Here is a 13,435-nt window from a genome sequence, read left to right as displayed (position 1 = left end):
CTAACAGAGGGCCAAACCAAGAGCAAACTCCCTTTCAGAATTGCTACAAAAAGAATAAAATACCTAGGAATACAACTAACAAAGGATGTAAAGGACCTCTTCAAGGAGAACTACAAACCACTGCTCAAGGAAATAAGAGATGACACAAACAGACGGAAAAACATTCCATGTTCATGAATAGGAAGAATCAATATTGTGAAAATGGCCATGCTGTCCAAAGTAATTTAAAGATTCAATGCTATCCCCATCAAGTTACCTGTGACCCTATTCACAGAATTGGAAAAAAACAACTTAAACTTCATATGGAACCAAAAGAGAGCCTGCATAGCCAAGAAAATCCTAAGCAAAAAGCAAAAAGCTGGAGGCATTATGCTGCCTGACTTCAAACTATACTTCAAGGCTAAAGTAATCAAAACAGCATGGTACTGGCACTGAAACAGAGATATAGACCAATGGAACAGAACAGAGGGCTCGGAGGCAATGCCAGACACCTATAACCATCAGATCTTTGACAAACCTGACAAAAACAAGCAATGGGGAAAGGATTCGCTGTTTAATAAATGGTGTTGGGAAAACTGGCTAGCCATGTGCAGAAAGCAGAAAGTGAACCCCTTCCTGACACCTTACACTAAAATTAACTCCAGAGGTGTTAAAGACTTAAACATAAGACCTAGCACCATAAGAATCCTAGAAAAAAGCCTAGGCAAAACCATCCAGGACATAGGCATAGGCAAGGACTTCATGACTAAAATACCAAAAGCATTGGCAACAAAAGCCAAAATAGACAAATGGTATCTAATTAAACTACAGAGCTTCTGTGCAGCAAAAGAAACCGTCATTAGAGTGAACTGGCAACCAACAGCATGGGAAAAATTTTTTCAATCTACCCATCAGACAAAGGGCTAATATCCAGAATCTATAAAGAACTAAAACAGATTTACGAGAAAAAAAAAAAAACCATTCAAAAGTGGGTGAAGGACGTGAACAGACACTTTTCAAAAGAAGACATTTATGAGGCCAACACACATATAAAAAAAAGTTCCTCATTATTGGTCATTAGAGAAATGCAAATCAAAACCACATTGAGATACCATCTCACCCCAGTTAGACTGGCGATCATTAAAAAATCTGGAGACAACAGATGCTGGAGAGGATGTGGAGAATAGGAACACTTCTACACTGTCAGTGGGAGTGCAAATTAGCTCAACCATTGTGGAAGACAGTGTAGTGATTCCTCAAGGACCTAGAAATAGAAATTCCATTTGACCTAGTAATCTCATTACGGAATATATACCCAAAGTATTATAAATGGTCCTATTATAAAGACACATGCACATGTATATTCACTGTGTCACTGTTTACAATAGCAAAGATCTGGAACCAACCCAAATGCCCATCGATGATAGACTGGACAAGGAAAATGTGGCACATATACACCATAGAATACTATGCAGCCATAAAAAACGATGAGTTCATGTCCTTTGCAGGGACGTGGATGAATCTGGAAACCATCATTCCCAGCAAACTGACGTTAGAACAGAAAATCAAACACTGCATGTTCTCACTCAGGTGAGAACACATGGATGCAGGAGGGGGAGCATCACACACTGGGATATGTTGGGGCTGGGACTAGGGGAGGGACTGTGGGGCATATAGGGGTTCGGGAGGGATAACATAGGGAGAAATGCCAGATATAGGTGACGGGAGGATGGAGGAAGCAAACCACCTTGCCACATATGTACTTATGCAACAATCCTGCATGATCTGTACATGTACCCCAGAACCTAAAGCACAATAAAATAAAAGTCTGTATATATAGTATTTACTATCATTCGTGTTTTCTATTTCTGTTGCTTTTCATTTGGTGCTGGAGATTCAAGTTGCCATTTCTTGTCCAGTATAACTTAATATAGCTTTGTTTGCAGCTGCCTCCATTGTGCTTTTATTGTCAAATATATTATATCACATTAGTATACATTATATAACAGAACATTCTTTTTCTTTCCTGTATATGTATATAGAGGTGCTTTTGTGTCAATTAAAAGAAGAAAAACTATATTACAATTATATGATGTACAATTATAATTACCTACATAATTATTTTTACTGGTTTTTGTTTTCATATGGATTCAAATTCTTGCCCTGAGCCTGAAGAACATTCTTTAATATTTCTTGTAAAGCAGGTTATCTTATAACAAACAATTTCAGTTGTAGTTTACCTCAGGATATCTTCATTTTGCTTCATTTTGGAAGTTAGTTTTGTTGAGTATAAAATTCTTGGTTATTTCTTTCAGCATTCTGAATATGTTATCCCTTTGTCTTGTCATCTTTGAGTAGTCACCTGTTAATCTTGTTGTGCTTACTTTGTACATAACACATTATTTTCTTTTAATTTAAAGATTTAAGATTTTGTTTTTAATTTTGACTTTCAACTTTTGTATATGGTGTATTGTGGAGAATGATCTCTTTCTGTTTTTCCTATCTGGAGTTTATCTTCATTGTTTTGATATCTCTCTTAAATTTGTGTATTAGTCAAGGTTTTCTAGACAGAACCAAGAGGACAGACAGAGAGAGAAAGCTAGACATATATGTGTGAAAGAGTGCTTGTTAGTGGGATTTGCTTACGTGATTGTGGATGTTGAGAAGTCTCATGAAAGCTGTATGCTAGCTGAAGACCCTCGGGTGTTAGTAGCATGGCTTAGTCCAAGCCTGAAGGTCTGAGAACCAGAGAAGCTAATGGTATAACTATCAGTCTGAAGCCAAAGGTCTGAGAACTTGGGATGCTGATTGTTTAAGTCCTGAAGTCTGAAAGCTGGGGAGCCTGGAATTTTTGTCCAAGGACAAGATAAGAAAAGTGAATCCCAGCTCCAGGAAATAAATTGGCATATTTGCTTCTTTGTTTTTTGTTCTCTCTGAGCCCTCAGTTGACTGGATGGTACCTATCCACATTGAAGGCAGATCGACACCTAGACAACTGAGACTCACATGCCAATCTCTTAACCCTCACAGACACCCAAAAATAATGCTTTACCAGATTTCTAGTTTCCAAGTATTCCTTAATTTAGTCACATTGACAAATAAAATTAACCATCACAGCTTTAAATTCCCCACGATTGCTGCAAATAAGTGTAGTCCTTATGAGAAGAGCCTTCTGTTTTTAGAGATTGCCTCTTCCACTTGACAAAACCTCTGTGTCACTGCTGTGGATATGATTGTAGGGCGAGTGATATGCTTATCATGAAGTAACACACTTGCTTTATGAGAGTCAATAGACGGGGCAGTGACTTTTCATCTTCTTTGTTTGCCTCCCCTGTATAACCTCTGCCTTATGAGGACACTGTGGTGCAGGACATTGAGGTCTAGCATTCTTGGGCTGTCATGATTGGGGTAGAACTTCTACGTTAAAAGTGGGTGCTGAGTGATGGTAAGGTGCTCCAGACCTCATAGCTATTCTTGCTTTTGATAGAACTTATGTATCATGAGCGTGTGTGTGTGCGGTGGTGTATGAGTGAAATATTCTAATGGTCTTCTCCTCCCAAGGAGCTATAATAATCATAGAATAGAAATTGGGATTTGGGGAATGGCAAGTCTTATGTTTTTAGCTTTGCCTGCCTGGAGTATAGCTTCTGTTATGTTGAGCTGTGGGGTGAGGAGGCAGGTGCTGAGAGAATGGGAGGCAGTTTTTGATAGCTTAAATATCATAAGCACAGTTAAGGAATTAGATCAAGGTCACAGTCAGTAAGTGCTTGAGTCCGTATTCAAACCCAAAGAGTCTGACTCTGGTATCTATGCTACTGAACATTATAAAATGCTGCCTTTCACACATTTGCATTTACATGTGGTCTTGGCCAAACCTAATTCTCTGTCCTCTTCTTGTTACTCCATTCCTTGCACTTTGTACTGTAACCTAGTATTTATGTTTATCTTCACTCACCAGTTTTTGTTTTTCTTCTTGATTCCATCCACAATTTGTTTATACTATGTTCTTTACTTTTCTCCTTAAAATGCTTATCTGAAGCCTAATGGTCTAATTTCTATTTAACTTGAAAACTCAACATGTATTTGAACCAGTTCAGGAAATTTGTCCTAATACTCATCATGATTCTATTATTATACAGACTCATGTATCATGCAATCATTATTAGACAAAATGACAATCTATACATCCAAAAGATCAATTGGTCTTATTTTTTAGGTATTTGACATATGTTATTTTCTTAGATTTAAGTGGTCAATAACTAACAACTCCACTTTTTTTTTTTTGTCCATCAAATGTATAAATTACTATTCAAGTGGCAACAATGAAAATGCATTATCAGCTCTCATTCAATAATGGAATTTCCAGGCTATGAACTCTTTATTTCTCAAAAACTACTCAAAGACAACTTAAAGAGAATTGCTTGAAAGAGCAATATATATATTCCACAGTTACGTTTATTCTAGAAGACATAAAATGTGTTTTTAAACAGACTATACATGCTTTAAATGAGTTTTTCTTTGATATAATGTTGTCAGATTTTATTATGGGTTATTAGGTAACAAATAAAATTAAATAAACTGACACAATAACAGAAAATCAAACACCGCATGTTCTCACTCAAAGGCAGGTGTTAACAATGAGAACACATGGACACAGGGAGGGGAGCATCATACACTGGGGTCTGTTGGGGAGGCCAGGGGAGGGACAGCGGGAGTAGGGAGGTTGGGGAGGGATGACATGGGGGGAAATGCCAGATATAGGTGATGGGGTTATGGAGGCAGCAAACCACCTTGCCATGTATGTACCTATGCAAAATCCTGCATGATCTGCACATGTACCCCAGAACCTAAAGTACAATAAAAAATTATTTAAAAAAGCAAACAAAGTATGTAAAATGATGTATTATGTCTCCTCTAATGGTGTTGCTGAGAATAGTGCTTATGTTAAGATATGGTTTCATATTAGTTTTCCTTCTTATTCCTATCCCTTTCCTTTTTTTCTCCTTCCTTTCCTTCTTTTTTTTCTTCATCTTATATTTTTAAAATTATGTGAGTTCTGTGATTGGCCAACTTTCCCATTTCCTTTGTCAGAATATTTAGAGATAAATCTGTGAGTCACTGATTTAAAAACTTAAAAATTTTTACATTATGCAATTTTATATCTCACTAAGAGGATACTTATGTCTCTACCCTTGCACTTTATACTTAGATTTGGATATATGTTGTCTTGAAGACTTATAAAACATTGCTGAAAGAAATAAAAAATGACACAAACAAATGGAAAACATTCTATGCTCATGGATAGGAAGAATCTGTATCAGTAAAATGGTCATAATGCCCAAAACGATGTATAGATTCAGTGCTATTCCTATCAAACTACCAATGTTATTCTTCACAGAATTGGAAAAAAAACTATTCTAAAAATTTACATGGAACCAACAAAGAGTATAAATCACAAAAGTGATACTAAGCAAAAAGTAACAAAGCTGGAAGCATCACATGACCTGACTTCAAAGTACACTACAAGGCTACAATAACCAAAACAGCTTGGTATTAGTACAAAACAGACATATAGGCAAATAGAACAGGATAAATAATCCATAAATAATGCTACATACCTACAACCAACGGATGTTTGACAAAGTTGATAATAACAAGCAATGGGGAAAGTATCCTTTTTCAATTAATCTGTGCTAGGATAACTGGCTAGCCATATGCAGAAGACTGTATGTAACTGGACCCCTTCCTTTCACCATATACAAAATTAACTCAAGATGGATTAAAACCTTAATTGTAAAATTGAAAACAATAAAATCCTTAGAATAAAACTTAGGAAATACCTTTCTGAACATTGGCCTTGGCAAAGAATTTGACTAAATCCCCAAGAGCAGTTGCAACAAAAACAAAAATTGAGAAGTGGGACCTAATTAAATTAAAGAGATTCAGCATAGCAAAAGAAACTAGAAACAGAGAAAACAAACATCTTACAGACTGGGAGAAAATATTTGCAAACTAAGCATCTGACAGAGGTCTAATATCCTGAATATATAAGAAACTTAAACAAATCAGCCAACAGAAAACAACCCCATTAAAAAATGAGCAAAGGGCATGAACAGACACTTTTCCAAGGAAGACATTTATACAGCCAATAAATGCATGAAAAAAATACTCATTATAATTAATCATTAAATAAATGCAAATCAAAACCACAATGAGACACCATCTCATATCAGTCAGAATAGCTCTTAAAAAAAAAAAAAAAACAGATGGTGGCAAAGTTGTGGGGAAAATGGAACACTTATACACTGTGGAAATGTAAATTAGTTAAGCCACTGTGGAAAGCAGTGTGGAGATTTTTCAAAGAACTCAGAACTACCATTCAACCCAGCAATCCCACTATTGGGTATATACCCAAAGAAAAACAAATCATTCTACCAAATAGACACATGTACACATATGTTGATCCCAGTGGTATCCACAATCACAAAGATATGCAATTAACCAAGATGCCCATCAATAGTGGACTAGATAAAGAAAAACGTGGTACATGTACACCATGGCATATTACACAGCCATAAAAATGAAATCATGTCTTTTGTAGTAACATGGATGTAGCTACAGGTCATTCTTCTAAGTGAACTAATTGGGAACAGAAAACTGAGGACTGAACGTTCTCACTTAGAAGTGAGAGATAAATATCGAATACACATGGATACGAAGAAGGGAACAATAGGCACTGGGGGCTTCTTTAGGGGGAACGAGAGGGTGGGTTGAAAGGCTACCTATCAGGTACTATGCTTATTACCTTGATGACAGGATAATTTGTACACAAGCCTCAGAGACATGCAATTTACCCATGTAACAAAACTGCACATGTATCCCCCTGAAACTAAAATTGTAAAAAGGATTAAAACCATGAACATTTCTGGAAAAAAACACAGATACAACAAATCAACTAAAAAGTATATAAAGATTTTTTTTCCTTTTTTCTTTATGTCTAGTTAATATTTTTTGTCTTACAAAAGCTTAATATTTTATTCTATATTAGTCAGAATCTTTGAGAATTCCACAATCATAATATATATTTTTAATAAAGAATATTAGTTACACAATTTAACTCATTATCTATTGCCTGATATTTGGCTGGCTTAAGAATTGCAGCAGGGAAGTTATACTGTCTGCCATATTTCTGGACCCTCTGGCTGCTGGGTTGGTAATAGACTGTAGGATGAAAAGGATAAATGAACATGAGTCATTAGAAGGTTTTTGCTACAATCCAGGTAAAATATGACAGTCGTTTTGACTAGGATGATAGCAGAAGAAGTGGTTAAACTATAGACACAACAGGTAGAACAACAGGATTTCTTGTTTGAATGCACATGAAGTATGATAGAAAGGAGTGAATGATGACTTAAAGTTTTGTGTCAGAGCACTAAAAATTATCAAGTTGTCATTGATGGGGCAACATTTAGGGGAATGGATTTGAAGGCGTTTTATCATTAGTTAAGTTTAGAAGAATTACTTTTGAAAAGCTTAATAGACATATACATGTATATCTCAAGTATTTGCATATAAGAGTCAAAGTAAAGGAGAGAATTTGAGGTTGGAGCTATAAATTTGAGGGTCTTTGGCATATATAGACTGTTTAAGACTTTGGGACTAATCATAAACAAGAAAGTAATTATAAATAAGCTATATAAGGGCTGCTACATGAAACACTCTACCATTAAGAGGTCAAAAAGGATAGAGAAATTATCAAGCATAACTGAGGGGAAGCAGTAAAAATGCACATAAAATTTTCTGGAAGCCATGTGATGTGTATAAAGAGGAAAAAAATCATCCAGGTCATATTCTGCTGTCAGATCATGTACAATAAATACAATAAACAGAAAAACACAAGGAAAAAAATTGAATATTGACAGTTAGATTTAGCAATGTGAAGTGAGGTGATTTTGGTGTATAATTATGTATTCAGAGATATGCAAATATATATATAAATCATAAATATTGATAGATGTGTAAACATATACACATCTTTACCTTTACTTTGACTCTCATATTCAAATGCTTACTTGAGATCTCCATTTATATTTCTATTAAGCATTTCAAAGGCGATTTCCCTAAAACATACATAAATATATATACAAATGTACTATATAGAAATATATCAGTATAAATAGACCTGTATACCTTTGATATATAAATATATTACATGTGAAAATACATTTGTTATAAGAATTTGTCCTTATGCCACTGTAGTAGATAAGTGGGCAGGGTAGGTAGTTGGAAGAAGATGAATATGAAGTGGAGGAAGTTAGTTCAGACCAACATCTTGCAAGGATCAGTTGAACTCAATTGGATCAGCTAAAACACACGATGCTTTTCATGCTTCTAGCCTCTAACTTCAGCGCTATGAATATTCTGCCAGAAAAGCTGGCACCTCCCAAGGCTAAGCATTTAATATTCATTTCTTCTGTATTTGTATGGGTTACTCTTTCTACGATTCAGAGGTAGCATTTTATCACTTGGAGAAGGAAGACTTCATCAGAATAATCACAAACAGTACATGGTATAGAGTTTGAGAGCTGCTTCCTGTGTGTTAAGGAAAAGGAGATGCTGCAGAAACTGATATTTAATTGGGAGCTTCCTATAGAGAGAAAAAACTCTTCTGGAAAGAGAGCCAGCAAAGTCGAAAAAGCAGTTCTTAATATTACGAGAAATACAAATACTTGTCTTTTCATCACAAAAATAACTAATAAGAAAAAAGTATATTAAAGATTGGCCAAGCTCAAAGTATATTTAACAATTGTGTAACTTCTTTTAAAGTTAAATGTAATTATGCTGTGGAGGTTATATCTCTTTTTCCAGTATTCTTCTTGAAAGTAAAAGATTTTCACAATTGTCTGTTATTGTCCACAAAGAAACATATGAAGAAGCAAAATGAATTTTAATAATAGCATAAAGCCTGAGAAAGACACATGTAAATATAGTACATTAAGGTTCTTATATGACATAAAGTGATGTGTTCTTTTTTAAACATGTATATATGATCCCTATATCAACCAACATAAAAGTTAAAAATAAATTATTAAACTGCCCACTCAGTTTTAAAAGGGGATAAGAATACAAGTTAAATAGTATAAAGATTGGTTAAAAATAAAACAGTGACATGACAAACTTAAACTAGACGATTTCAATAATTATGTTAAATATAGACTAAGATATGAACTGTCAGATCTGTTAAAAAAAAGAAGACCCCATTATATGCTGTCTACAATATTGTTTTCAATAAAAAGATACAAGTTAAAAGTAAAATGATAGAATGATACAGTATGCTAAAATAGCTAGAGAAACAATATTAACATGATCCACTTAATACATAAAAGACACTTGGCAACTTCCTGTATCCAGCTTATAAAAAATAAAAAATTCACCCACTTCCTCAATTTGATAAAGGATATTTACAACTAATATCCAGTATTTATTGGTGAAAGCCTCAGTGCTCCTCTCTAGATATTAGAATCAAAGCAAGTATGTATACTCTGACCATTTCTATTCAACATTTTACTAGAGACCTGGCCTGTACACTAGGGCAAGAAAAAGAAATAAAAGGCTTTTTGGAAAGCAAAAATTCATGATTGCCTATGCAGAAACTTTAGTGAAAAATACACAAAAAACATATTGCTAGAATTAATAGGCAAGTTTTGCAAGAAAATAGTATACAAGATCAATATATAAAACTTAATCACACTCTTTTATGCAAATAATAAAAAATCAGATATTGCGATAAAAATAACGTTAAAATATCACCAAATATAAAAGCACCTCTAGAACACTGGAGTAAGGACTTTTGAAAATGTATTCCTCTGGCCAGGCGCGGTGGCTCACACCAGTAATCCCAGCACTTTGGGAGGCCGAGGCGGGTGGATCACGAGGTCAAGAGATCGAGACCATCCTGGTCAACATGGTGAAACCCCATCTCTATTAAAAATACAAAAAATTAGCTGGGCATGGTGGCGCGTGCCTGTAATTCCAGCTATTCAGGAGGCTGAGGCAGGAGAATTGCCTGAAACCAGGAGGCGGAGGTTGCAGTGAGCCGAGATCGCGCCATTGCACTCCAGCCTGGGTAACAAGAGCGAAACTCTGTCTCAAAAAAAAAAAAAAAAAAAAGAAAATGTATTCCTCAATAAAAGCAATTGATAATAGTGGCAAAACTTGTTGAAATCAACTTTTTTTCAGAATTGTGGAACAACTAAGAAGGCCTGCAAAAATTCAAGGAGTATTTATTCAAGAGAAATGGTTAAATCCTGTAGAAAAACTTCCTGTTTTCTTTGGGAATGGCAGGGAGGGAGCTGGGAACATCAGGATATTTTGTTATGCTGTTAATGACTCTGGGATCACAAAATATATAACAGAGGCATTGGCAAATAATGGTATCTTTCGATATATCAAGTAACATATTAAATTTTACATGTAATAGAAAACCTTTCTAAAACCTTTCAGATTTTAGCCTCATCTTTTATAGGTTATAAATACACAAGCCCAAATGTAACTTATTTTTAGTAATGCTAAGTTATATTTACATAGACATCAAAATAAGTGCTTAAAATGCTTAAATTATTATCAAGATCGATTGTTTTGTTAATATAAAACTACAGCCCCTTGTATCTGTGAATTATTATTTTACATAGCTAAGGCATTTAAACATCCATTTATGAATTCATTAATATTAACTAAATTACTTTTTTATTATCAAGCAAGATAAACATTTACTGAAAATTATATATTTTGTAGACAGTTGAAACATTTACCAATATATTGCTGTTTTACTATTTATTAAATTTTATTTTTATCCTATGGTTGGTCTAGATTGAGGCTAAAAATATAGTAGAATTATCTGATATCCTAAGAAGCTGCCTGATTTAGACTTTATGAATCTAAATGTTCTTATTATTTTTATTTTAAAACAGCTTTCTGTGGGTTTGTAATTCAGACAAATTGTTTGAAATTCTAAAACAAATAAGCAAAATAAAGTCTTGATTTTCTTTGCTCTCTGAATTTCTTGTTGCTAAGATCCAAAAAGCTGAGGAAGGATGGTCTCATGATATTGACTTTGTAACACATTACATTCTAGAAGATACAGACTTGGAATTAAAATTCAACTTGACATTTAAAAATGTTATTAAATTTATTATCAGTCAGAACATTCTTTAGAACAGAACATTTTCATTGAATCTATGGCAAACTATTTTGGTTTGGCATTTAGGACTCAATTACTTTGGAAGAACATTTGCCCATAGAAGTTGATTGATTTATTCATATTCTGTACCCAAAGATATCATAGTTAAAAAGGGAACTTCATCCCCACTCCTTAATGTGTTGCTTATTAGTCATCATTAAACTTACGTTTCTGAAATAATTACCTTTGATATCATTTTACCCTAAAAATATAGCAAATCTTAACATAATTAACAAAGTATAAAATAGTGGTTATCATGGAATGTTTCTTTTAGTGCTTACTAATACTTGGGTAGGATTCAAACATTTTTGTTGAAATTATCCTGTTGGTTCCATGTGTTCTATCAATAATTAGATTAGTTAATACACTGTGATTTCCATGGCAAGAACTTGGGCTGATAAAAGCAAAAATTAGAGAGGCCGAAATACTAAATGCCTAGAGAGTGTGTGATTAGTAACTTTTTTCTTTTCTTCTCAGTACTTCTGAACAAGTCACTGACTTTTCTGAGTAATGTAACCTTTTAATTTTAATTTTCTTTGATGGAAGTCTAAAATTTTCATGGTGACTCTCCTTCAAAAATAAATAACACTATTACCGAAATCAAACTAAGTGAAGAAACCGAGTTGATGTAAAATATATATACATGTATACCTATATACACATGCACACATATATATACACATATATACACATGCACACATATATACACATGTGTATACATATATACAGATATATAAATACATATAGATACATATATATATATATATATATTCTCTTTCCTGTGGCATGGTATGTTCAATCTTGTTCATCACTAACTTTTCTTAGATCACTTTATCTCCCAGTTCCATCTAATATGCCACAAATGATCTCTTATCTGTGTAATTGTCTTATGTAAAGTTCTGCACTGGCTCCTTGGAGTGCTGCAAATCAAATTTGTTTTCTCTATTTAGTTTTGTGTCTCCAGTGTATCTCCTGGATAATCTTTATATTCTCATTAATTTTCACATTATTGCTTATGAAAGACTTTTTTCTTTATTTTTTATCAAGGAAGTCCTCTTTTGGGGCACACAGCTACATCAGAGTATATTTGGCAGGACAGTGTGAGTTGGGCAGCTCGAAAGAGATGGCTACATTGAGTCTTCTTGAGCCATATTAGTTCCACAAAACCTTGACACAGCACCATGGGTGATGTTCTTTTTTTTAAGCAGCATTCTCCATACACAGAGTAAGGTGGTAGTATAAAAGCCCTGCATAATAAGCTGGTTGAGCCAGGGTTTAATAGGTGATATAGCCACATTTGATTGGTCTCTGTCCAGTTGACCTCAGACAGATTAAACAAAGAGATGCTACTAGTTCTTGTCTAAGTCAAAAGAGACAAGCTTACCAATTACATCAGCTACAATATTCAGCTGAAACGGCAGCAACACCCTAATGTACAAGAGACATCAGTTCAAAGGGAGGTGAAAAATGGCTACACCTGATAACTTAGACATTTTTTAACTGCCCTGAGTTTACATAGGTCGTGTGCATGTCTCAATTAAACAGCACCCCAGTCCTCCCTCTTGAAAAATGTCAGAGAAAAATGAGCAAGGGAAGGGCCAGGCCATAGGAGGGTCTAATCATTTTGATATCAGCCTGAACACTACCTAAGCAAACTGATAAAATGACTGGAAAATAAATATTTAAATTAGATTGATCATTAAAAGAATTTTCCCAATAAGTAGCAGTTAGGGGTTAAAAATGTTCAATTCAGCTACATATAAAATTAGTTTGGCAGGCAGCTCTGAAGAAGCTCCCAATAATCCCCACTTTATCACATCCATGTTTTTGCATAATCCCCTTGTATTGCATGTCAGAAGAACCTAATAACTTGCTTTTAAGAAACAGAACATAGCTAAAGTAATGGGATGTAACTTTCATGATTCTATTGCAGAAGACTTTGACTTCCATCTCCCTTTCTCTTGCTGACACTCTTGCCCTTGTTTTGATGAAGCCAACTATCATATTGTGAGATGTTCTGGGCAAGGATCACGTGGAAGGAAATATGTGGGGCCTCTGACCAACGGCTTGTAAAGAATTGAAACCTTAGTTACAAGTCAGCAGGAACAGAATCTTACCAACCACTATATTAGTGAGTAAGGAAGTAGATCCTTCCAGTAAAGCTCTGAGATTAGGGCAGCCTTGTGAAAATCTCAGGCCTGGAGGAGCCACCTAAGC

Source organism: Aotus nancymaae, unplaced genomic scaffold (genome assembly GCF_030222135.1).
Source record: "Aotus nancymaae isolate 86718 unplaced genomic scaffold, 86718_ANA_hifiasm-v0.15.2.pri h1tg000033l, whole genome shotgun sequence".
In the NCBI taxonomy this organism is placed as follows: Eukaryota; Metazoa; Chordata; class Mammalia; order Primates; family Aotidae; genus Aotus; species Aotus nancymaae.
The sequence above is the reverse complement of the archived record's forward strand: the minus strand, read 5'-3'. Positions refer to the sequence as shown.